The 23,126-nt window shown below is 39.2% G+C and overlaps 1 pseudogene; it reads right to left on the bottom strand.

Moving 5' to 3' along the window:
* Positions 1-249: 249 nt before the first annotated feature.
* Positions 250-21,795, bottom strand: LOC133905112 (GDSL esterase/lipase At4g26790-like; annotated as a pseudogene).
* Between the last annotated feature and the right edge of the window lie 1,331 nt (positions 21,796-23,126).

Genomic DNA, 23,126 nt, shown 5'->3' on the forward strand with positions numbered 1-23,126 from the left:
TCCTAGTCAATGGTGTTCTTTATTGAAAAGGAATCGGCGGAATCTTAATAAAATGCATCTTTCAGACACGGGATACGAAATTACTTGATAAAATCAATGCAGGAATTTGTAGAGCTCACACTTCCTTCCAAACTCTCAAACAACATCTCAAAAAATAAACCCTCAAACCCCTCATCACAAATACAAATGATATAGCCATGAATTCTCCACATGGTCTTTTAAGTCAAATTGAAATGCCCATCTGAAATGTCACAAGAATACTGCTAGTGAAGTATTCAGCATTTTGTTGGCTTCTATCTTGTATATCCTCTCTGTAGGATGAACAAAATCAAGAACACATACTTATCAGCATCTTCACACGTCAATGGTGTGTCCATGGTGCAAAGGAACGAAGTCTCGATAAGTCCGGTGCCACAGCAACCTTGCACTACATTCTCAAATCCTGGTCACTGTAGAGAACAATGTTAGAAAACGTCCCATGTAACTAACGAAAAAAAGAAATAATTCTTATATGAGAAAAGTGAATGCATTAAGCATTTATATTGAGAATTGATCATATGCATGCAGTTACTAGTGACCGGTTAATGAATTGATCTGTGGTCTTATGGATGCTTGCTTGCTGTAAAGTGCTTGAATGATCCAATTAATCACTACAGTTGCCGAGTAATGTTTGTGTGTTTCTTCACTTGAAGCGTCATGACAGTTTGGCTTAAAGGTAGACGATTAGACAGACTCTACAGCTATATATACATGCCTCTAGTAGAGGGCAGCAGAGAGAAAAAAATGTTCATAGCACTAAATAATACTTGTTCTCTAATCATTGAGAGAACGTAAAAGGAAGAAGGAAGAGAAGAGAGAAATACTTCCAAGATGAAAGGCACTAATATGTAGGTTGGTAAGTTTGTGCAATATAGCACATTAATAGTTTAGTTATGCGATGCACATATAAAGGTTTGTTGCTTAGTTTTAATTTGGTTAAATTATTATGTGCTAATATAATCTTGTATAGTTTCAGCGAATTTTTCTTACATTTGGTATCAGAGCCAGGTTTTAGCATATTTAATCTACCATGATAATTATTCTCGAATATGTTGGTCACCCCTCTCTTATGCCAATAAAAGTACATGCAACATGAAAGTTATTCTGTTATATAATGTGGTACGATTACAAGACCAACTAGTAAACAAATGGATTATGTCTATCTGCATGGTATTGGAGAGATATCAATGGACAAATGCTCACGAATTGTTCTTATGAGCGTAATTGTTAATAATATGCCAACTAAATATTTTATTATCAAAGCATGTTAGTCATCAAAGGGACCTTGAATAAAAAAGGAATCGTAAATATTTTGGTTGTGCATTTCAATTGTTCATATAAAATTGATGCTAATTATTGGAAAATATAATGAACAATTGAGTTCACTAATTGTATGCTAGGAGGTCATCTAAAGATGTACCATTGCTTATAATTTGTAACATAAAAGAGATACATCGACATGCTTGATATATTTGTTAGTCTATCCAAAGATAGCAATCTTATTATTTGAGTGTGGTTGATTATCCAATAAATGCATTTATTTTAGCATCATTTTTTTCCAGCATGTATCTAAATTTCATCCAAAGATGTTTTCAGACACAACTTAAGGTTTTCATGAATCCATTTTGTTTATTCAAAGTATTACTATGTGCTCTTTTAAAATATTTGCAGTATCAATTAATTTGATGAGTCAAAGTTATGAGCTTGTCAAGTTCAACGGGCTAAACTATAATGATTAGGCTGAACAAATTCGGTTTCATTTAGGTGCTATGGAGTTGGATGTAGCACTAGTTCTTGAAAAGACCGCAACCATTACTGAAGAAAGTAGTGAGGATGACCACACCTTTTTTGGAACTTGGGAGCGGTCTAACAGGCTATGTTTGAACTTGTTGCGGCTGACAATCGCTGAATATGTCAAGCCATCGATGTCCATGACTGAGAGTGCAAAATAATTCATGCAGAAGCTGAAGGAATACTCTTACTCGGACATTACCGACAAGTCCGTTGTTGGGAGTCTCATGAGTGAGTTGACGACCAAGAAGTTTGATTGGTCGCTTCTCATTCATGATTATGTGACTAGTATGGCGAACATTGCCACAAAATTGAACTCCATGGGCATCGACGTGAATGAATCATTTTTGGTCCAGTTTATTATGAACTCACTTCCTCCTGAGTTTGGTCTGTTCCAGGTGAATTGCAACACCATTAAAGAAAAGTGGAACATTCAAGAAGTCAAGGGCATGTTGATTTAGGAGGAAGGAAGGATAAAGAAAAACAAGGATCGGTCTGTCCATCTCATAGTTCATAACAGTGCTAGCAACGACAAAAGAAAACCGGGGAAGAAGGTAAAGAAGGAGGTGAAAGATTCACTTCATGTTAATGAGGGGCAAATTCCTAAGAAATTGAGATGCCATTTCTGCAAGAAAACTAGTCATTTCAAGAAGGATTGCGAGAAGAGGAAGAAATATTTTTAAAAGAAAGATATACATTATGCTTATGTATGCTTAGAATTAAATTGCATTAAAGTTCCTAACGATACCTGGTGGTTAGATTCTGGTGGTACTACGCATGTTTCACATGTTATGCAAGGATTCCTTTCGATCCAACTCATAAATGAACCTGAAAAGTTCTTATACATGGGGGAACAGAATGAAGACACGTATTGAAGGGATCAGGATTTACAAAATAATCCTTGAGACTGGTCTACGCTTAGACTTGAAAGAGTGTCTTTATGTTCTTGAATGTACTAGAAATCTAGTATCTATAAGCAAGTTGGATGTAATAGATTTTAAGTTTATGCTTGGAGACGATATGTTCTCATTATATAACAATAAATACTATTATGTTTATGGTATTTTAATTGATGGTTTATACTGCTTTAAACTTGATGATGATTTTTTCTAAATCCCCGGTTCATGTCGAGCATGTTATAGGAAATAAATGTAGTGCACATAACAAGCGATCTGGTTACTTATGGTATCAAAGATTAGATCACATATCCAAAGAAAGAGCTTTGAGGCTAGTGAAATGTGAAATCTTACCTTAGTTAGATTTTGTTGATCGGAATGTGTGTGTGGATTGCATTAAGGGTAAACAAACCTCACACATATCAAAGCATCCCATCATAAGAAGTAGTGAACTATTACAGTTGATACATACTGACATTTATGGTCCATCTGATGTTCTTTCTTGGAGTGGTGATATTTCATTCTCTTTATTGACGACATCTCATATTATTGTTATTTATACTTGATACATGAAAAATCTCAAGCTGTAAACATTCTTGAGGTGTTTGCCAATGAGGTGGAAAGGAACTTGATAGAAACATGAAGGTGGTGAGGTCTGATAGAGGAGGCGAGTACTTTGGAAAATTTGATGAAAGTGGGCAATGTCCAAGTCCCTTTGCAAAGTTTTTTGAAAGTCAAGGCATCTATGCACAGTATACAAGGCCCGGAACATCTCAGCAAAACAGGGTGGCTGGAAGGCAGAATTGTACTCTCATGAAAATGGTTAGGAGCATGCTAAGTTTTAGTGATGTACCCTTATCTTTGTGGATGAACACATTAAGGACTGATGCATACTTGCTTAATAGGGTTCCTAATAAGGTAGTTCCTAAGACTCCTTATGAACTGTGGACATGGAAGAAACCTAGTTTAAGGCACCTGCATGTTTGGAGTTGCCCAGCAGAAGTGAGATTATATAATCCACATGAAAAGAAGCTCGGTGCAAGGACTATTAGTGGTTACTTTATTGGCTATCCTGAAAAGTCAAAGGGGTACATATTTTATTGTCCTAACCATAGTACACGAATAGTTGAGACTGGAAATGCTCATTTCATTGAAAATGGTGAGATTAGTGGGACTGAAAATCTATAAAGAGTGAATATCAATGAAATTCGATCTAATATTACTCATAATATTGTTCTATCATAATATAATGATACTGTTGAAAGGAAAATCTTCGAACTAGCTAATAATGTGAAAGCGACAAGTGCAAGCGAGGTGCCAAATGACAACATAGTGCGACGGTCTATAAGGCAGAAAAGACCGGCAATTTTAGATGACTACGTGGTTTACTCACTTGAGCAAGAATGCGACTTGAGTACCGAAAATGATCCATTCTCATTTAATCAAGTCATATATGTGATAATTCTAAATAGTGATTCAATGCCATGAAAGAAGAGTTGAAATCAATAGATGACAATGAAGTCTGGGAATTGGTGGAATTGTCTAAGGGTTTGGCAATATTGAAAGATACAAAGCTAGACTTATCGTCAAAGGTTTTACGCAAAAGGAAGGTATTGACTATACAAAGACCATCTCTCTAGTTTCGAAGAAGACTCCTTGAGAATCATTTTGGCTTTGGTGGCACATTATGACTTAGAGCTCCAACAGATGGACGTAAAGACCGCCTTTTTGAATGGTCACTTGGACGAAGAAGTTTATATGAACCAAACGGAAGGATTTTTTGCTCTAGGAAAAGAAAATTTGGTGTGTAAATTAAAGAAATCAATATATGGGCTGAAACAAGCCTCCAGACAATGGTATATTAAGTTCAACAATGCCATCACGTCGTATAAAGAAAATCCCATTGATTGGTGTATCTACATGAAGGTCAGTGGGAGCAAGTTCATTATCTTAGTCATGTATGTTGATAACATTCTACTTATTACTAATGATAAGTCTCTGATGTATGATGTAAAGAAGTTTCTCTCCAATAATTTTGAAATGAAAGATATAGGGGAGGCATCCTATGTTATTGCAATAGAAATATTCCATGATAGAAAACAAGTATTGTTGGGATTATTTCATAAAGGTTACATTAACAAAGTATTGGAGATGTTCAGAATTGAAAATTGCTCTGCAGGATTGGTTCCAATTCAAAAAGGGAATACATTTAGCCAAATACAATGTCTAAAAAAATGATTTGGGATGTAAAGAAATGGAATAGATTCCATATGCATCACTTGTTGGGAGATTAATGTATGCTTCAACATGTACTCGACTAGATATCAGCTTTGTTGTTGGGATGTTTGGTCATTATCAAAGTAATCCTAGAAAAGTTCATTGGATAGTTGGAAAGAAGACTCTTCAGTATTTACATGGAACCAAGGATCATATGCTCACGTATCGAAAGTCAAGCTATTTGGAGATAGTAGGCTATAAGGATTCAGACTATGCCGGATGTGTGGACTCAAGAAAATCCACATTCAGCTATGTGTTTCTATTGGCTTGAGGAGCGGTTTCATGTAAGAGTGGGAAGCAAAATGTAATTGATGCTTCCATTATAGAGGTAGAATTTGTGACATGCTTTGAGGCCACTATTCAATCACTGTGGCTATAGAATTTTGTGTCTGTTCTTCATATTCTTGACAATATGGAGAGACTATGAAACATATATTGTGATAATTCTGCTGCGGTCTTCTTTTCTAAAAATGACAAGTACTCGAAGAGTGCAAAATATATTGATTTGAAGTACTTGTTAGTCAAAGAAAAAGTACATAAGAGAAAGGTATCAATTAAGCATATTGGTACAAATATGATGATTGTGGATCCACTGACAAAGGGATTGCCGCCCAAGACTTTCATTGGCCATGTAGAAAGGATGGCATTATAGATACAACCTTATTAGTATAATATGTACACATGAATATTGTTGCTCGTACTGTTACGTGAATTCAATAAAAGTATGTTTGGCATGTTATCCACATAAATGTGTATACAATTATTGATGGGGACATACTTTCCATGGATATATGCATTCCTCCTACTACACAACACGCTGAACAGGTGATATAATGATCAATAATGCGAGCACGAGCATGCCAACTTAATCATCAGGTGAACTTATTCCTAGGACTGCCCACAAATGTTTGCAAGAATGGATTACTATTTAATTATTATGATGATTTTATTATCCTTGGGAACCAGGGAGAAGAACCACAAAAGTCCAAGTATACAATTGGAGGCGAGTTCGATTCGGATTTGGCCCTCCTAACAACTGCAAATGACAAAGACCATAACTATTGATCCCGAAGGTTTCTCGAGGCCCATGAGTACTTGATGGAAAAATAATTTCGTTTACTTTCAAATGGATCCAGCCTCGCCTCGAAATTCCTCCTGAGCTGTCCGGAATCGTCAAAGAAAGTTGCATCTATTTTTCAGTTTGAATCAAACTTGGGACTTGTATTAGAGTCCTGTTCGGCTTCCTGTTGTTTTGGCCAAAACCTCTATTCTTCTATATTAAAAATAGATAGCCACACCCTCTTCTAGGGTTCAAGTTTTGATAGATTAGAACTAGTTTTTGCTACTTTGCCTTGTAAACATGTGTGTCAGCTAGACCGCCCGATTATATGTTTTTGGAACCCTGCTACTTCTGTTTTTAGATTGTGTTCTTCATCTATATTCACAATTAAGTTGCGTGTTAATCTTGTTCTTGCTCGTTCTTCAATTGCTTCCAAGAAAAAATACCCTCTTGGTTAGGTTGATCGTTTTCGAAAGATCACGAATGAATTTTGGAGTTGGTGCATCGATTGCTAAGGCGCAACATTCTTGGACAGTGTAGTCGGATCATCAACGTCTACTCCACATAAATAAAAAATACCCCTCTCATCGAAAGATCAGGAACAATACCTCTATCAAGTGGTATCAGATTTCAGGTTGATTGGTGAGAGACTTCTAGTTTTCTTTTTGCTTTACCTACAGTCCAAAGAAACAAAAAAATATAGTAGATTAGTTTTTTTTCAAGTTCCAAAACAGGTTTTGCCTTTTACTAATTCTGCATAGTCAAGGCTTGCTGAGTTTTTGGTTGCATCATCGTGTCAAGTTGCTGGTCTTAGCGTCTAGTCCTTTAGAGTTTTGAGTTCTAGTCACGTTTATGTTGTCACTGCAACCATCAACACCTTCGCTAGTACAACCACCACCACCAAAACTGTCACCATCTTTATTTACATCATCTACTCAGATTAGGGTTCCTACTCGATTCTCACATCAAGTCCAAGTTGTTCTTTCTATTGGAGTCTAAGTTGCCTTCTGTGTTGAGTCTGAGTTGTAATCCGCAAGTGTGAGATCATTACAAGTCCGAGTCTTTGTGAAAAAAAGAGAGAAGAAGCATTCGGAGTTTCTTGGTTTTATTACCGTTATAGCCCTGGTCACAAAAAAAGTTGTGTTGTGAGTTCTTTTTGCCTTAGTGAAGGATTTTGAGCTCCTGCACAAAAATAGGACAATGAAAAAAAGATAAAAGAAGAGAGGAAAAAAAAGAAAAGAAGAAGAAGGAAAAACAAATTTAGGATCTTATGCTTGTGTTCTCTATTTCGCTTATGATCGATGACTTCATTTGTGCCTAGGCTCGCATCTCTAGTATGGTCTAGCCTAGGACACAGTACCATCGTTGAACAATTATTCAACTTGTTTTTGACTTATGTGATTCTAGTTTTTCCTTGCTACACTTTCAGCCTACCTAGAGCTCCACAAATATGACTACCACTTCACAAGAACTAGCGACTGCAGCATCGATACAACAATTCGCTGGAGGTTGTTCCTATCTTTTCGGTTGCTATCACCTCCTATTTAGCTGGTAAAAACATGTAAGTGCTTCGTTGAACAGGTTGAGAGTGAGAGAATTGACATACCCACATTCGAGTAGTTCATAGGGTATATTCTTGTAATTTTATTGCTTTCCTATTTTTGTTAGTTTTCCACTAACAATGGTAGGATCACCGAAGAATGTTATGCCACTACATTCACCTCGCACAAGGGGCATCATACAACACTTTGAACGACAAGTAAGACTGCACACTGAAGGTCTGAATGAAGATGTGCAAGTGACCAGTGAACGATTGGTCAGTTGGAGGCCACTCAAATTGACACAAACAACAATCTTGCAACCTTGGAGACTTCCGTCGGAGAGATCAACACCTCTCTTGCGGGGATTTTGCATTACCTAGAAGAGATGGGTCATGCCCCTCCAATGACTGATACTATTGCGGCCACTATTGGCAACCTACGCAATACCAATGGTGATTTGTGCAGCAAGGTAGCAGCAAACAACGACACCTATGCCGTTGACTCTGAGCTTGATGATGTGGATACCCATGATCGACGTTGACTACATTTCAATCGCATCGGCATGGGTTTTGTACTCCCACACCGTGAGGTACGTGACAATGATGAATCACTAGGAAAGATTAAATTCACTATGCCACCTCTTGATGGGAAATATGATCCTGATGTTTACTTCACATGTGAACTAGCTGTTGATCAAAAATTTGATTGTCATGACTTTCTAGAAGCTAAAAGGGTTAGGGCTGCCACTATATTTTGCTTCTGTTTGGTGGAGTGAATATCGTCAAAAGAATCCAAATAATACACCACAAACTTGGGATGCTTTAAAAAAATCATGCATACGAGTTAGATTTGTTCCTTCATATTATGCGCGTGATCTATTATATAGATTGCAGCAATTACGGCAGGGTAGTAAAAGTGTAGAAGAATACTATCAAGAGTTGCAAATAGGTATGTTGCATTGTGGCTTAAAGGAGGGAGACGAGGTTGCTATGTCTAGATTTATGGGTGGTTTGAATTGTGAAATACATGATATTTTAGCTTACAAGGAATATAATTCTATCACTTGATTATTTCATCTTACCTGTAAAGCTAAAAGAGAAGTGTAGGGATGTCTCAATAGTGCCAGGACTAATGTTTTTCTAGGTCGAACAAGCTCATGGCACCCGCGCGCACATGCTACTCCAACCGTCCGTGCTTCTATGCCATCTCCTACCTGCAACAAGTCACACTCTTCTACAACCAATTATACCTCTCGGGGAATCTAGGCTACAAAGAGTGTTGCACCAACACCAGTAAGGAGCACTTCTTCTGTTGCATCTATAAGGCGAATGAGGGATATTCAATGTGATTAATGCAAGGGTTTTGAACATGTAAAGAGGGAATGTCCAAGCAAGCGCATCTTAATTGTGCGAGATGATGGTGAGTATTCTTCTGCTAATGATTTGGAGGTGGATACATATGCTATGCTTGCAGGTGGCCATACAAGGGGTGGAGATGATCCTGATCAAGAGGAGGAGCACATTGGCACTGAAGATGCGGACCGCAATGAGAGCCTCATTGTGCAGCATGTGTTGAGTGCACGAATGGAGAAGGCAGACAGAATCAATGACATACTATATTTCACACTAAGTGTGTCATCAAGGAGCATTCATGTAGTGTCATCATTGATGGGGGAAGCTGCAACAATTTAGCAAGCTCCGAGATTGTTGAAAAGCTTGCATTGAACACCAAATCTCACCTGTAGCCATATTACATTTAATGGTTCAACAACAACGACAAGGTAAAGGTAACTTGGCTGGTTAGTGTACATTTTGATATTGGTTTGTATCATGATTCTATTGACTGTGACATTGTGTCTATGCAAGCATGTTCTATGTTGTTAGGTAGGCCCTGGCAGTATGATAAAAATTCTTTGTATCATGGTCAAACTAATCAATATTCATTTGTGCACAAAGAGAAGAAAATTGTGTTACATCAGTTGTCTCCTGAAGCTATTTTAAAAGATGAGATTGCTAGAGTTAGTAAAGAAAACAATCAGGAGCATGGTAAGAGTGGAAGTCAGATTTTCGCAAAGGAATTTTAGCAACATAAAACGGGAAAGCCTAAATTTGTTCATGAGAGGAAAAATGAGATTAAATTGAAAGGTGCTTGTTTTCTTGCTACCAAGTCTGATATGAACGAATTGGATGCTAATACTTCTGTTTGCTATGCTTTAGTTTGCAAAGAAGCATTGTTTTTACTCGAGGATATATCTTCTTCTTTGCCGCCCGCTATTGCTAATCTTTTACAAGAGTACACTGACGTCTTTCCAAAGGAAGTGCCACCGGGGCTACCACCAATCCGTGGAATTGAGCATCAAATTGACCTCATTCCTAGGGCCTCTTTACCGAATCATGCGCCATACAGAACCAACCTGGAAGAAACTAACGAGATGCAACACCAAGTGTAAGAATTGCTTGATAAAGGTTATGTGCATGAATTTCATGTGTGTGGATTATAGAGTGATTAATAACATTAACATTAGATATCGTCATCATATTCCTAGGTTAGATGTTATTCTTGATGAATTAAGTGGCTCTATTGTGTTCTCTAAGATTGATTTGCGTAGTGGATACCACTAGATTCGCATGAAATTAGGACATGAATGGAAAACAACATTTAAAACTAAGTTTGAATTATATGAGTGGTTAGTAATGCTGTTTGGATTAACTAATGAACCTAGCACATTCATGAGATTAATGAATGAGGTTTTGCATACTTTTATTGGTAAATTTGTGGTGGTATATTTTGATGACATTCTGATATATAGTAGATCATTACAAGAACATCTTGGCCATTTATGTGATGTTTTTTATGCTTTACATGATGCATGCTTATTTGGTAATACTACAACAGAAAAGCCCTTTAGTGCTGGCTCAAAAGGACCCTTTAGTGTCGGTTTTCCAACCGACAGTGATTGGTCGGCACTGAAAGTCACCCCCAATAATTCCTGGTTGTACAACCGACACTGAAAGTAGTTCTCGAGAGCCAAAAAAAAGAGTAAATGAGTTGGCTCATCTACCGCTGCCGTCGTGGCTGCTCGGCTCACTGGTAGAGCCTTGCTCCGTCCTGCACACAGAAATCGCGGGGCACGAAGGCCGTCGCCACAGAAACCGTGGGGCACAAAGGCTTCCACCGCCATAGAAATCGCAGGGCATGAAGGATCTCTGTGGATCCCGCTGCTCACCACCGTGGATCCTGCTGTGGATCTCCGACCCTAGCAAGGTCCATGGACGGATCCACCGGATCCCACATTGGATCTTTGTAGCAAAAATGGCCCTATTAGGCTATGATTGTGATTTTGGTAATTAATGAAAATATAGTCATTAGGACTAACGTGTTTGTCAAGTATATTTGTTAGTAGGTCTCACGGTATTAAGAAGCCACCGTAGCCAGGACAAAGTTCGGTTGAATTGGAAGAAGTCTCAGCAAAAATGTTCTCACTGGATAGTCTGGTGTAGAAAGAATTATACTCACTGGAGCAATTTTATGTTCTGTGCAGAAGTAAATTAACCCCACTAGATGGTCTGGTGATGAGAGCAAAAGCACACTAGAGTATTTAACAGAAGGGTTGATTTTCGAAGAAAACTGAAGTTAAGTACAGTGGATGATCCGGTGTTAAAGATATTGTGAACACCAGAGAATTTAACAGAACATTGGATTTTTCAGAGTAGAGGAAATTCAAGTCACCGGATGATCCGGTGTTGAAGAGTTCAACACCGGAGCATTTTTCACTTGGTAGCTCAGTGAAGGAGATATGAACTCACTGGATGATCTGGTGTAGTGATTTGAAGATCACCGGACTAATTGCACAAAGAAGAAGTGACACGGTCAGGCTCAGATCAACACACTAGATAGTACGGTGTTGAAGTGTCGATTGCACCAGAACATCCAGTGTTCAGAAGAGTTGCTGAGTGTTGTTCCAACGGCTAATTGCTGATGTTGTACTCACTGGATGGTCTGGTGCCTGTACTACTGTTGTCACCGGATCATCTAGTGTTAACAGTAAGTTTGAGCCGTTGGAGCAACGGCTAGTCTGTAGGGTTGAGGCTATAAATACCCATTCACTCATTCATTTGAAGGTGTTGGAGTCCAGAGAAGCCTATATACACTTGAGAATAAATCTAAGCCATCAAAGTGCTTAAAGTGTTCATCCAAGATAATTAAGCACACCATTAGAGAGTGATTAGTGCTTATAGACCTAGAAAGAAGTGTTGCTAAGTGCTTCAACCTAGAGAGTGGATCAAGAAGTGATATAAACGTATATCTAAAGGTACGCCGACACCTTTGAGTCTTGGTGACTCGCTGGTAACTTGTTGATCCTATGACTTGGTGTGGAGAGGCGGCAAGAAGATTCTGCAAGGATGCGGAGACCCTTGTCTTTGTGACTAAAGCTCCGAAGTGAAGATGGTGTACAAGTTACTAGAAGAGATGTTAGTGGTGAGACCCTGCCTTAATGGCTTGGTAGCTCATCATGCTTGAGATCTTATCTTGGTGACTTGGTAGCTCAAGAGCCGTGACCGAAAGAGACTTGGCGACCGGGAGCATATCCTTTGTGGAGCTCCAACGTGGACCAGGGGTGACTTGTGTGCCATAGATACCACGGGATAAAAATCCCTTGTACCGAGTTTATCTCTCTACCTTATTTATGTTTCCACATTTACATACTTGTAATTTACCTTGTTAGAGTAGGTTGCAATTATCTTGAGCGGTAGAGTAGACACACTAGATAAACCTAGAGCATATTTAGATAGCAATTGAGATAGGTTTATCTTGTGAAGTTTTTGGAGCCATTAGTTTCTAAGTATCCTAATTCACCCTCCTCTTAGGACGTCATCAATCCCTACAATCTCGCAAGGGTTGGAGTTGCTAGCCGATGGGGGAGACTAGGAGGAGGTCTGTGAGGGGATGAGGGAGAGAGGCTGGTGGAGTAGGAGGAGGAGGCTGGTGGGGAAGGAGGAGGAGGACAGCGGCGGGGGAAGAGATAAGGTGGAGAGAGAGGAGGTGAGGGAGAGAGGGCCGAGATCGAACATGCGGGGTGATAAGGTTGAGAGAGCCGAGCCGTGGACATGAGATGAGCCAGAAAGCAATTTAATAAAAATTTCAGGTCCACCTCTCTCAGTAGTGCCGGTTCAAATTAAAAATTAGCACTGATAGTGTTAGTGCCGATTTTTAGTATGAACTGACACTGATAATAATTTATCAGTGTCGGTTGTTTTTTAAAACCAGCACTTATATTGATTTCCTTACGAACCGACAGTGATAATCGCATAAGTGCCGGTTCTGACATAACCGACATTAATGACCTGGCGTGGATAGCCAGTTCTATTGTAGTGAATCTTGACAAGTTCACCTTTTGCACGGATCAAATCTCTTTTCTTGGCTATGTTATTACTCCATAGGGAATTGAAGTTGATTAAGCCAAGGTTGAAGCAATACACAATTGGCCGATTCCTACAATGGTCACACAGGTGCGAAGTTTTTAGGACTTGTCAGATTCTATCGCCGCTTTGTGAAGGATTTCAGCACCACCACTGTACCATTGCATGAACTCACTAAGAAGGGTGTACTATTTAATTGGGGCATTGCACCCAAAGAATTTGTCAGGCAATATGATCATGAATCGTTAAAGCATATTCATAGTCAAGGAAAATTGAACTGTAGTCATGCAAAATGGGTTGAATACATTGAATCTTTTCCTTATATCATCAAACAAAAAAAGGGAAAGGAGAATGTTATTGCTAATGCTTTATCTAGGAAATATACCGTGCTTTCACAGCTTGATTTCAAATTTTTTACATTGGAAACCATTAAAGAGCAATATGTGCATGATGATGACTTTAAAGATGTGTTGTAGAAATGTAAAGAGGGAAAAACATGGAATAAGTTTGTTTTCAATGATGGGTTTATATTTAGATCTAACAAGTTATGCATTCTAACTAACTCCGTTCATCTGTTGTTGTTGCAGGAAGTGCATGGAGACGGGCTGATGGGACACTTTGGTGTGAAGAAAGCAGTGGACATCCTTGATGGTCATTTCTTTTGGCCAAAGATGAGAAGAGATGTAGACTGATTCATTTCTCGCTGCACTACATGTCAAAAGGCTAAGTTACGACTTCATCCTCATGGTTTGTATATACCCCTACCTGTTCCTAATGTACCTTGGAAAGATATTTCTATGAACTTTATTTTAGGATTGCCTAGAACAAAGAAGGGGAGGGATATCATTTTTGTTGTTATGGATAGGTTCTCTAAGATGGCACACTTTATACCATGTCATAAGAGTGATGATGCTACCTATATTGCTAATTTATTCTTTTGTGAAATTGTTTACTTGGAAGGTGTGCCAACACAATTATTTTTGATCATAACACTAAGTTCCTTAGCCACTTTTGGAGAACATTATAGGGAAAATTGGGGACTAAACTTTTATTTTCGACTACTTGTCATCAACAAATTGATGGGCAAACTGAAATTGTTAATAGAATTTTGTCTACCATGCTTAGGGTTGCTTTGAAACAGAATATAAATATGTGGGAAGAATGTTCGCCTCATATTGAATTTGCTTATAATCGTTCAATGCATTCTACTACAAAGCGTTACTCTGTTGAAATTGTCTATGGCTTTGTTCCTCATGCTCCTATTGATTTGTTACCTCTTCCATCTTAAAAAAGTTCAATTGATGTGGAACAACATGCTGAATTGATGTTGAAAATTTATGAAACTACTAAACAAAACATAGAGTGCATGAATGCTAAGTATAAACTTGTTGGTGGTAAAGGGAGGAAGCTTTTAATTTTTGAACCTACAGATTTGGTTTGGTTGCATTTGAGAAAAGATCAATTTCCTGAATTAAGAAAATCAAAGTTGATGTCTAGAGCTGATGGTCCTTTCAAAGTATTACAAAAGATTATTGATAATGCATATAAGCTGGAGCTGTGTGTAGATTTTGGGGCTAATCCCACCTTCAACATTGCAGATTTGAAGTCATACTTGGGAGAAGAGGATGAGCTTGAGTCGAGGACAACTCAAATGCAAGAAGGGGAGAATGACGGGGACATACTTTCCATAGATACACACATCCTCCTACTACACAGCACGCTAGTGATAGAAGGACCTAACGCGAGCACGAGCACACCAACGTAATCATCAAGTGAACTTGTTCCTAGGGCTGCCCACAAATATTTGCAAGAATGGATTACTATTTAATTATTGTGATGATTTTATTGTCCTTAGGAACCAGGGAGAAGAACCACACAAGTCCAAGTATACAAGAGGAGGTGAGTTCGATTCGGATTCAGCCCTCCTTATAGCTGCAACTTACGAAGGCCAAAACTGTTGATCCCGAAGGTTTGTCGGGGCCCATGAGTACTTCATGGAAAGATAATTTCCTCTACTTTTAGATAGATCCAGCCTCACCTCGAAATTCCTCATGAGATGTCTGGAATCATCAAAGAAAGTCGTATCTATTTTCCAGTTTGAATCAAACTTGGGCCTTGTATTAGAATCCTATTCGACTTCCTGTTGTTTTGGCCCTGTTGTTTTGCCCGAAACCTCTCTTCTTCTATCTCATAAATAGACAGCTGCACCCTCTTCTAGGGTTCATGCTTTGATAGATTAGAACTAGCTTTTGCTACTTCACTTTGTAAATATGCGTGTCAGCTAGACCATCTGATTACTTGTTTTTGGAACCCCACCACTTCTGTTTTCAGATTGTGTTCTTCATCTATATTCGCAATTAAGTTGCCTGCTCATCTTGCTCTTGCACGTTCTTTGATTGCTTATAGGAACAAATACCCTCATGGTTAGGTTGATCGTGCTCCGAAAGTTCACGAACAACTTTTGGAGTTGGTGTATCGATTGCTAAAGCGCAATGTTCTTGGACGGTTATAGCGAAAATAGCCCCATTAGGCCATGATTGTGATTTTGGTGATTAATGACAACATAGTCAATGGGACTAATATGTTTGTCAAGAATATATGTTAGTAAGTCTCATGGAGGCAATATATGAAGAAGCTACCGCAGTCGGGACAAAGTTGGACTGAATTGGAGAAGTCTCAGGAAGATTTGTCTCACTGAATGGTCCGGTGCTCTAGGTGTTTGAACTCACCAGAACTTTGATTGATTATCAAGATAGAAAGAGGATAAGTTCACCAGATGCTCTGATGTATAAGTTGATGAAATCACCAGATGAATTATTGGGTGACATGTGGCCAAAATTGTTACAAGTGTTACACTGGATTGTCCGGTGCTCTGGGTGTTTAAACTCACCGTAGTATATTTGTCAAATAGCAGACATACCTGAAGACCTCACAGGAAGGTCCAGTGTTTGAGTGGAGTGCTCACTGGAGCAATTTTTTTAGAGAAGGTGTTGTGCTAAAGAATGAAGGCTAAGCCTCACCGTATAGTCTGGTGATCAGTGGAAGTTGCACCGGAGTATTTCTAGAGAAAAGAAGAGAAGGCTCAACCCACCGAATGATCCGGTGTTGAGAAAGATGAATGCAACAGAGCATTATTACCAAAGAAGGATGCAGCCACTAAAGATCAAAGATTCAACCTATCGGATGGTCCGGTGTGAATGGAATGAACACCGGACAATGAACAATGCAACGAGGCAGAACGAAGTTCAATGCAACGGATGGTCCGGTGATGAAAGCTGTGCACACTGGATTATTATTTCTAGAGAGGGTTGTATTGGCTCAGTTGGCTAAAGTCAACTCACCGGATAGTCCGGTGATGAAATGATATGCACTGGATGCAAACACCAGAGCAATTTACACAGAGAAAAATGAAAGGCTCGTATGCCTCAGGATAACTCACTGGATAGTCCGATGATGGAGATGAAGTATACACCGTAGTGTCCAGTGTTCACAGAGGCTTGAGTAGGGTTCTAATGACTAGTTTGTTAGAGTTTACTCATCGGATGATCTGGTGTTAGTACTATTGTTCTCACCGGATCATCCGGTATTAACAAATTTTCAAAGCCGTTTGGTTAACGGCTAGTGCGTGGGTTTGAGGCTATAAATACCCCTCCAATCAGCCATTTGAAGGTGTTGGAGTCTAGAGATGTTCATGTAAACCTGAGAAGACATCCAAGCTACCAATGTACTTAAAGTGATTATCCAAGGTGATTAAGCACAAGATTAGAGAGTGTTTAGTACTTATAGGCCTAGAGAGAGTGTTGCTAGGTGATTGTTGCCTAGAGAGTGGATCAAGGAGTGATCCAACCTTGCACAAGTGGTACGCTGGCACCTTAGAGTCTTGGTGACTCACCGACAAGCTTGTTGACCCTTCGACTTGGTGTGGAGTGGCAGCAAAGCGATTGTGCGGGGACGTGGAGACCCTTGCCTTAGTGACTCAAACTCTGAAGTAATCACGGCGGCAAGAAACCAGAAGAGAGGTCAGTGGTAAGAACTTGCCTTTGTGGCTTGGTGGCTCATCTGGGTGGAGGCCTTATCTTTGTGACTTGGTGGCTCAAGAGCCGTGACCAGGTGCCGACGGGGAGCATTTCCTTTGTGGAGCTCTGACGTGGACTAGGATGGTATTCATGCCATCGATACCATGGGAAAAAATCCTTGTGCCGAGTTTGCTCTTTATACCTTATTTACGTTTTCATATTTATATTCTTGCAATTTACCTTCTTAGATATGTTGTAAGTACTTTGATCGGTAGAGTAGGCACACTAGATAAATATAGAGCACATTTAGATAGAAATTGATATAAGTTTATCTTGTGTTGTTGTTTTTGGAGCTGAAATAGTTCTAAGTATCCTAATTTACCCCTACTTAGGATGTCACCGATCCCTTCAGCAGTGTAGTCGGATTGTCAATGTCTAATCCACATAAATCAAAATCTACCCCTCTCATCGAGAGATCGGGACCAATACATCTATCAATTATGGTTGAGGTGTGATAACAATATTTGCTTCCCTATAAAAGGTGATTTGAATTGGGTCGATTTGTAATACATAAATGGAATCATGTTGATGATTTGTGACCGCCATGACTCAATCGCTCATTTTCAATTAAATGCCGACTTGATAAATTTGATGAAAAATGTGCACTTAAGGTTTATCAAATTATTCAAGTCATCATATGGGCCAAGTGGGAGAAGGTTAGAAAATATCCCATATAACTAACAAAGAAAGAAATAATTCTTATATAAAAAGATCTTAGTGTGATGGTTGCTAGACTTAAAGAATGAGAATCAGGAGGTTGAAATACGCTCTCCTCTCTCTTTAAAAGAATTAACAGCATGTTGTGTTCTAATTAAATATGTGAGTGCATTTTTTTTAAGAAAACTGAATGCATTAAACATTTGTAATGGGAATTGATCACATGCATGCAGTTACTAGTGTCCGGTTAATGAATTGATCTATGATCTCATGCATGCTTACTTGCTGTAAAGTGCTTGAATGATCCAATTAATCACTACAATTGCCAAGCAATGGTTGTGTGTTTCTTTACTTGAAGCATCATGACAGTTTGGCTAAAAGGTAGATGATTAGACGAACTCTATAGCTATATATACGTGCCTCTCGTAGAGGGCAGCGGAGAGAAAAAAGGAAAATACTTATAGTACATAAAAGAGTACTTATTCTTTAATCATTGAGAGAATATGAAAGGAAGAAAGAAGAGAGGAGAGAAAATTTCAAGATGCAGTGCGCTAATATGCATGCGGGTAAGTTTGTGCAATATAGCACATGAAAAGTTTAGTTGTGCAATGCTTACAGAAATGTCTGCTGCTTGGTTTTAATTTGGTTAAATTATTATGTGCTAATATAATTTTGTATAGTTTTGGTGAGTTTTGCTTACAAACAACGCATATACATTGTTAAAACTTATGGCTGTCGTAGTACGTGGAGAGGAGTCACCATGCATGCATTGATCACTTACCGTAGTCTAACGTGTTGGCGACGACAATGGCGGACACCACGCTGTACATGTCCGCGTACACCACCTGCGCCTCGGCGAGCTCGCCGTTGAGCCTGCTCGCCGCCTCCTGCAGCTCGGCATTAAACATCATAGCCAACCGGTTAAAATCCTCTATGCACTCGCCCGGCTCGTCAAGGTTCACCGTCCTCATGGCAGGCACGCACCCGGCTGGCAGAATGCCGGTTATCTGGATCTTGCGCGCGCCGAGGTCGTAGACCTTGCGAACGGCTGTGTCGGCGAGGCCGATGAGGAAGGCGACGTACTCCGGCGGCCTGAACTGGGCACGCCTGTGGGGAAGGAGGAAGTAGTTCACGCCGATGTCGTTGTTGCCGATGCTGAAGTAGTACAAGGCCTCGGCGATGATCTGGTTGGCAAGGACTCGCCTTTAACTTGCTTCACCCTCTCCTTGTACTCCTTGAAGTACCCAATCTGCTGGCTCAAAGGTATAGCCATCTGAAATGAATTAAGGTATGTTAAAAACCTAAAGTTAGTGCCTATACAGAGTTTATTTCCAGGAATTAATATTGCACAAATCATGCTTTTGAATTCGAAGATTGTGATATACTTTACAATAATTTTAAAACTTAATCGTGCTTCTTCTTGTAGAATTGGAGCAATCACCGCATGGGCCTAGGAGGCCGGGGTGGCTTTTTATATATAGTTGGGCAATGCCAAGATTAGGAGGTTACAAGATGCTCAATTAGAGGAGAGCTAATATAGCCAAATCACAACCATATATAGCTTTTCGATGTGGAATTATTTGTCAAATTTCATCTTCAAAACAAGACCGATAAATTTGAGTGGAGTCTGATGATGGTCTATGGACCAACCCAAACATAATTCAAGGCAGACTTCCTTGTGGAACTCATGCGCATGTGTCACAACGATTCGTATCCCATGCTTGTGGGAGGTGACTTCAACATGCTGAGGTTTTCCTAGGAAAAGAACAATGACATATGTCATAACAAATGGCATTTCTTGTTTAATGTTGTTATCGACAACTTAGACCTAAAAGAAATCTACCTATCTGGTCACTAGTTTACCTGAGCCAATAATAATCAAACCCCCATCTTTGATAAACTCGATCGGGTATTAATGACCACTGAATGGAAAGCTAAATTTCCATTGGTTTAGGTTCATACCCTAGAGCAAACGGGGATCTCCGACCATACACCCTTTTTCTTAGATACAAGCACCATGCATGATCAAGTATGTCGTATTCCCTTCAGATTTAAGCTAGGGTGGCTAATCTGAGAAGGGTTCATAGAACGAGTGTCGATGGTGTGGAATAGTTCGCACATAGGTCAAAATCTAATCCAAAGATGAAATAAAAAAACTCAGTTCTCTAAAACAAAACCTCATAGGCTGATCTTTTGGATCATACAAAATCCAAAAGAAAAAACTACTAAACATGATTGACGAGCTAGACAAAGTGGCTTGAGGTACGAGGGCTATCTAACTTCAAGATTGAATCAAAGAATCAATTGAACAAATAGCTGGCTAAACTCCTCAGAGAACACTTAAAATGGTACCAACGAGCCAAAACTAAACATATCTAACACGGAGGTGACAATACAAAATTCTTCCATATGTGGGCCAATGGCAAAAATAAAAAATAACACATCTTCAATCTTGATCAAGATGAAGTCACAATTGAGTGTGAGGAACACCTAAAGGCATACAACACAAAATACTATAAAAAGTCTTTTGGGTCCACTAGAGGATAATCTCTTCACAATGTTAGAATCACGAAGGGATTACATTCCACATGCGTCAGACGTTGAAAACAACTTCTTCACCGGATCTTTTTTTTTAAGAAGGAAGTCTATGATGTAGTGTTCCAAATAGAACATAATAATATACCCAATCTCGATGGTTTTCCAGCTGAATTATATTATATTTTCTAAGATGTCATCAAGAAAGACCTTATGATACTATTCCATGAATTACATTCTGGAAGGCTACCACTACATAGCCTTAATTTTGGAACTATCACACTTTTACCAAAAACCAAAGAGACAAACCTAATTCAACAATGTAGACCAATTTACTTGTTGAACGTTAGCTTCAAAATAGTCACAAAAATAGCAACCAAATGCATGAATAATGTGGTAGATAAGATAATTCAGCCCACTCAAGCAGCTTTTCGACGGGGAAGGAATATCTTGGAAGGGGTTGTCATACTTCATGAAACAATCAATGAACTTCATCATAAAAAGATGAATAGTCTCATCTTCAAATTTGACTTTGAAAAGACATATGATAAGGTCAATAAACTCCATCATAAAGAGAAAATTTTCTTCTCCTTTACAGGTTATTTATATATGTACACACTGCCCCGCACTTAGTCTATGCTTTAGCCGCCAAAATCTTGAGAGGTGGTAATAGTGGCATGTACATGATTATACCAGGTGGTTAGGATGCTCTTTACTCAGCATGGATGGAGTTCTAGGATTCGGATTATAAACTAGCTATCTTAATTTCCCTCTTTCTATGTGTTTTTTACCATATCATCTTTGGTGTATCTAGATTTTTACTGCTTTTGTATTTTGAGCTGTGTGCATCCTAATCATGTAGAGATCAGAAGTGAAATTTTATATGATTGTATCATCTTGATGTAACGATGAAAAACAATAACAAAACTTATTTTATCTAAAAAAACAACCATATGTCTTGCTAACGCTTCTTAACAACATAACTGTATTACAATTACTTTTAATAAAAGCGCGTCAAATCAATGGTGCAATTTTTTGTATCAAACCAATGGTGCGACAGAGTAGCTTCAACTTACAAAGAGTTCTGTGGTTAAGTCATCCAGTCCAGCGCCTGCGGAAGCAAAGCTTGCGCCTGTGGCGAGCTGATCGATAATGCAGCTGGAGTCGAAGTAGGCCGGCACGACCGGCGGCAACCCGAACGCCTCCGAAATGAAATCTGGAATAAGGCGGCCATTAGAGAACCGGCCTATGGCGACGCCACCGTCGAAGTCACGCCCGTACGGCGGGAAGTTGCCCTTGGAAATGGTCGGGATGTAGTTGTTGTTGCCCGGGCCGACCGTCGAGTCCCCGAACACGATGATCGCCGAGACCTTGCCGGCGGCGGCCGTGCTGGGTGATAGCAAGAAATGCACAAAGAGAAGGAGCAGCCAGCAGTGCTGACGTTGTGAGAACATCTTCAATGGTATTTCCAGATTAGAGGGCAAACTCGATAGTTGGGCGAGTGTCTCTACAGCGGCTGAAGTTGCGCTGAGATGTAGATGCTCGTGCACAGATTTATAGAGTGCTGTTGCATCTACCTCTCTAAAACATTAAGTTACTGAGTTTGCTGTTCGACAGGAACACCTTCGCAATTTGACATTGTTGACAATTTCTGGTAGGTTCTCCAACTCTCGATTTCATTTGATCTCTATTTTCTTCCAGATTTAACACTACGGTTTTGAAAACTAAATTTTCGAGAGTGCAATCCGTAAGGCATCTGGTTCCAGTCTTTCCAATAACGTCAGTTGCTTGATTTTTTAAATTGAACGGTGAAATACTTGTAGAAAACCATTTGGAGTAAGCATGGTCTAGGTGACATTAAAGTACTACCCTCGCTCAAAAACAAAAGAACTACTATTAGGAAACTTCATTACAAAACAATACGTTCTTATATTTGGTCGAAGAACAAAATACATCAAATATTAGGATGATATGTGAAGCCAGAGGCCACATGTCATTGACACAAAAAGAACGATTTACTACTCAGCAATACTTGTGATATGATGAGCGACATTAATCATATTTAAGTATGCATTAGGCTTGAGAGTTGTAGTTGTACAGCATTTCGATATTTAAGTATGCTTTAGGCTTGAGAATTGTACAACATTTGTGTCATGGCAAGATTTGGCAGCTGGATTCTAGTACACACCTCCGGCTCTGTCTTTAAGAAAGATCCATCAGGCTCAGCATAGATTAGCTGTGTTGTAATTCGGCACTGGTCCACGTAGCATCAATCAGATAGTGTCGGCAAAAAGATTTGCATGTTTCCATCAATGGTGTTTGTAGCACCAATCAATGTATAGTCCATCGATTGGTACAACGATCAAGCTTTATTAACAATGTTTCCCAACAACTAGTACTTACAACCTAAAGGAAACATTGCACTGTACAATAAACTTTCCATTATTCTTGTCAGGTCGGGCATTTAGGGCTTGTCTGTAGGGGCTGATCTTGTTAAGGCTCGGCTCGTTAAAGCTCTCTTGGACACTGATTTGGCTCGGCTCGTTAAGACTAACAAGGTGGAATGAGAGCTCGGCTCAGTTGTTGAGAAGCCTAAGTTGGTTTGTTTGGCTTGCAATCCCGTGCATAGTTCAACTTTTTTTTTTAACTGAAAGCATAGTTCAACTTTTTTTTCTTAACTGAAAGCATAGTTCAACTTTTTTTTTTTTTAACTGAAAGCATAGTTCAACTTCTAGTGCGTAAATTGAAGCCGAACAACTCACTCGAACAATATAAGGCGTGTTGGGTTCTTTGCAGCTAATCCTAACAATCCAGTTGATTTTGACGAGACATTG

The sequence above is a fragment of the Phragmites australis genome, chromosome 22, assembly GCF_958298935.1.
Source record: "Phragmites australis chromosome 22, lpPhrAust1.1, whole genome shotgun sequence".
In the NCBI taxonomy this organism is placed as follows: Eukaryota; Viridiplantae; Streptophyta; class Magnoliopsida; order Poales; family Poaceae; genus Phragmites; species Phragmites australis.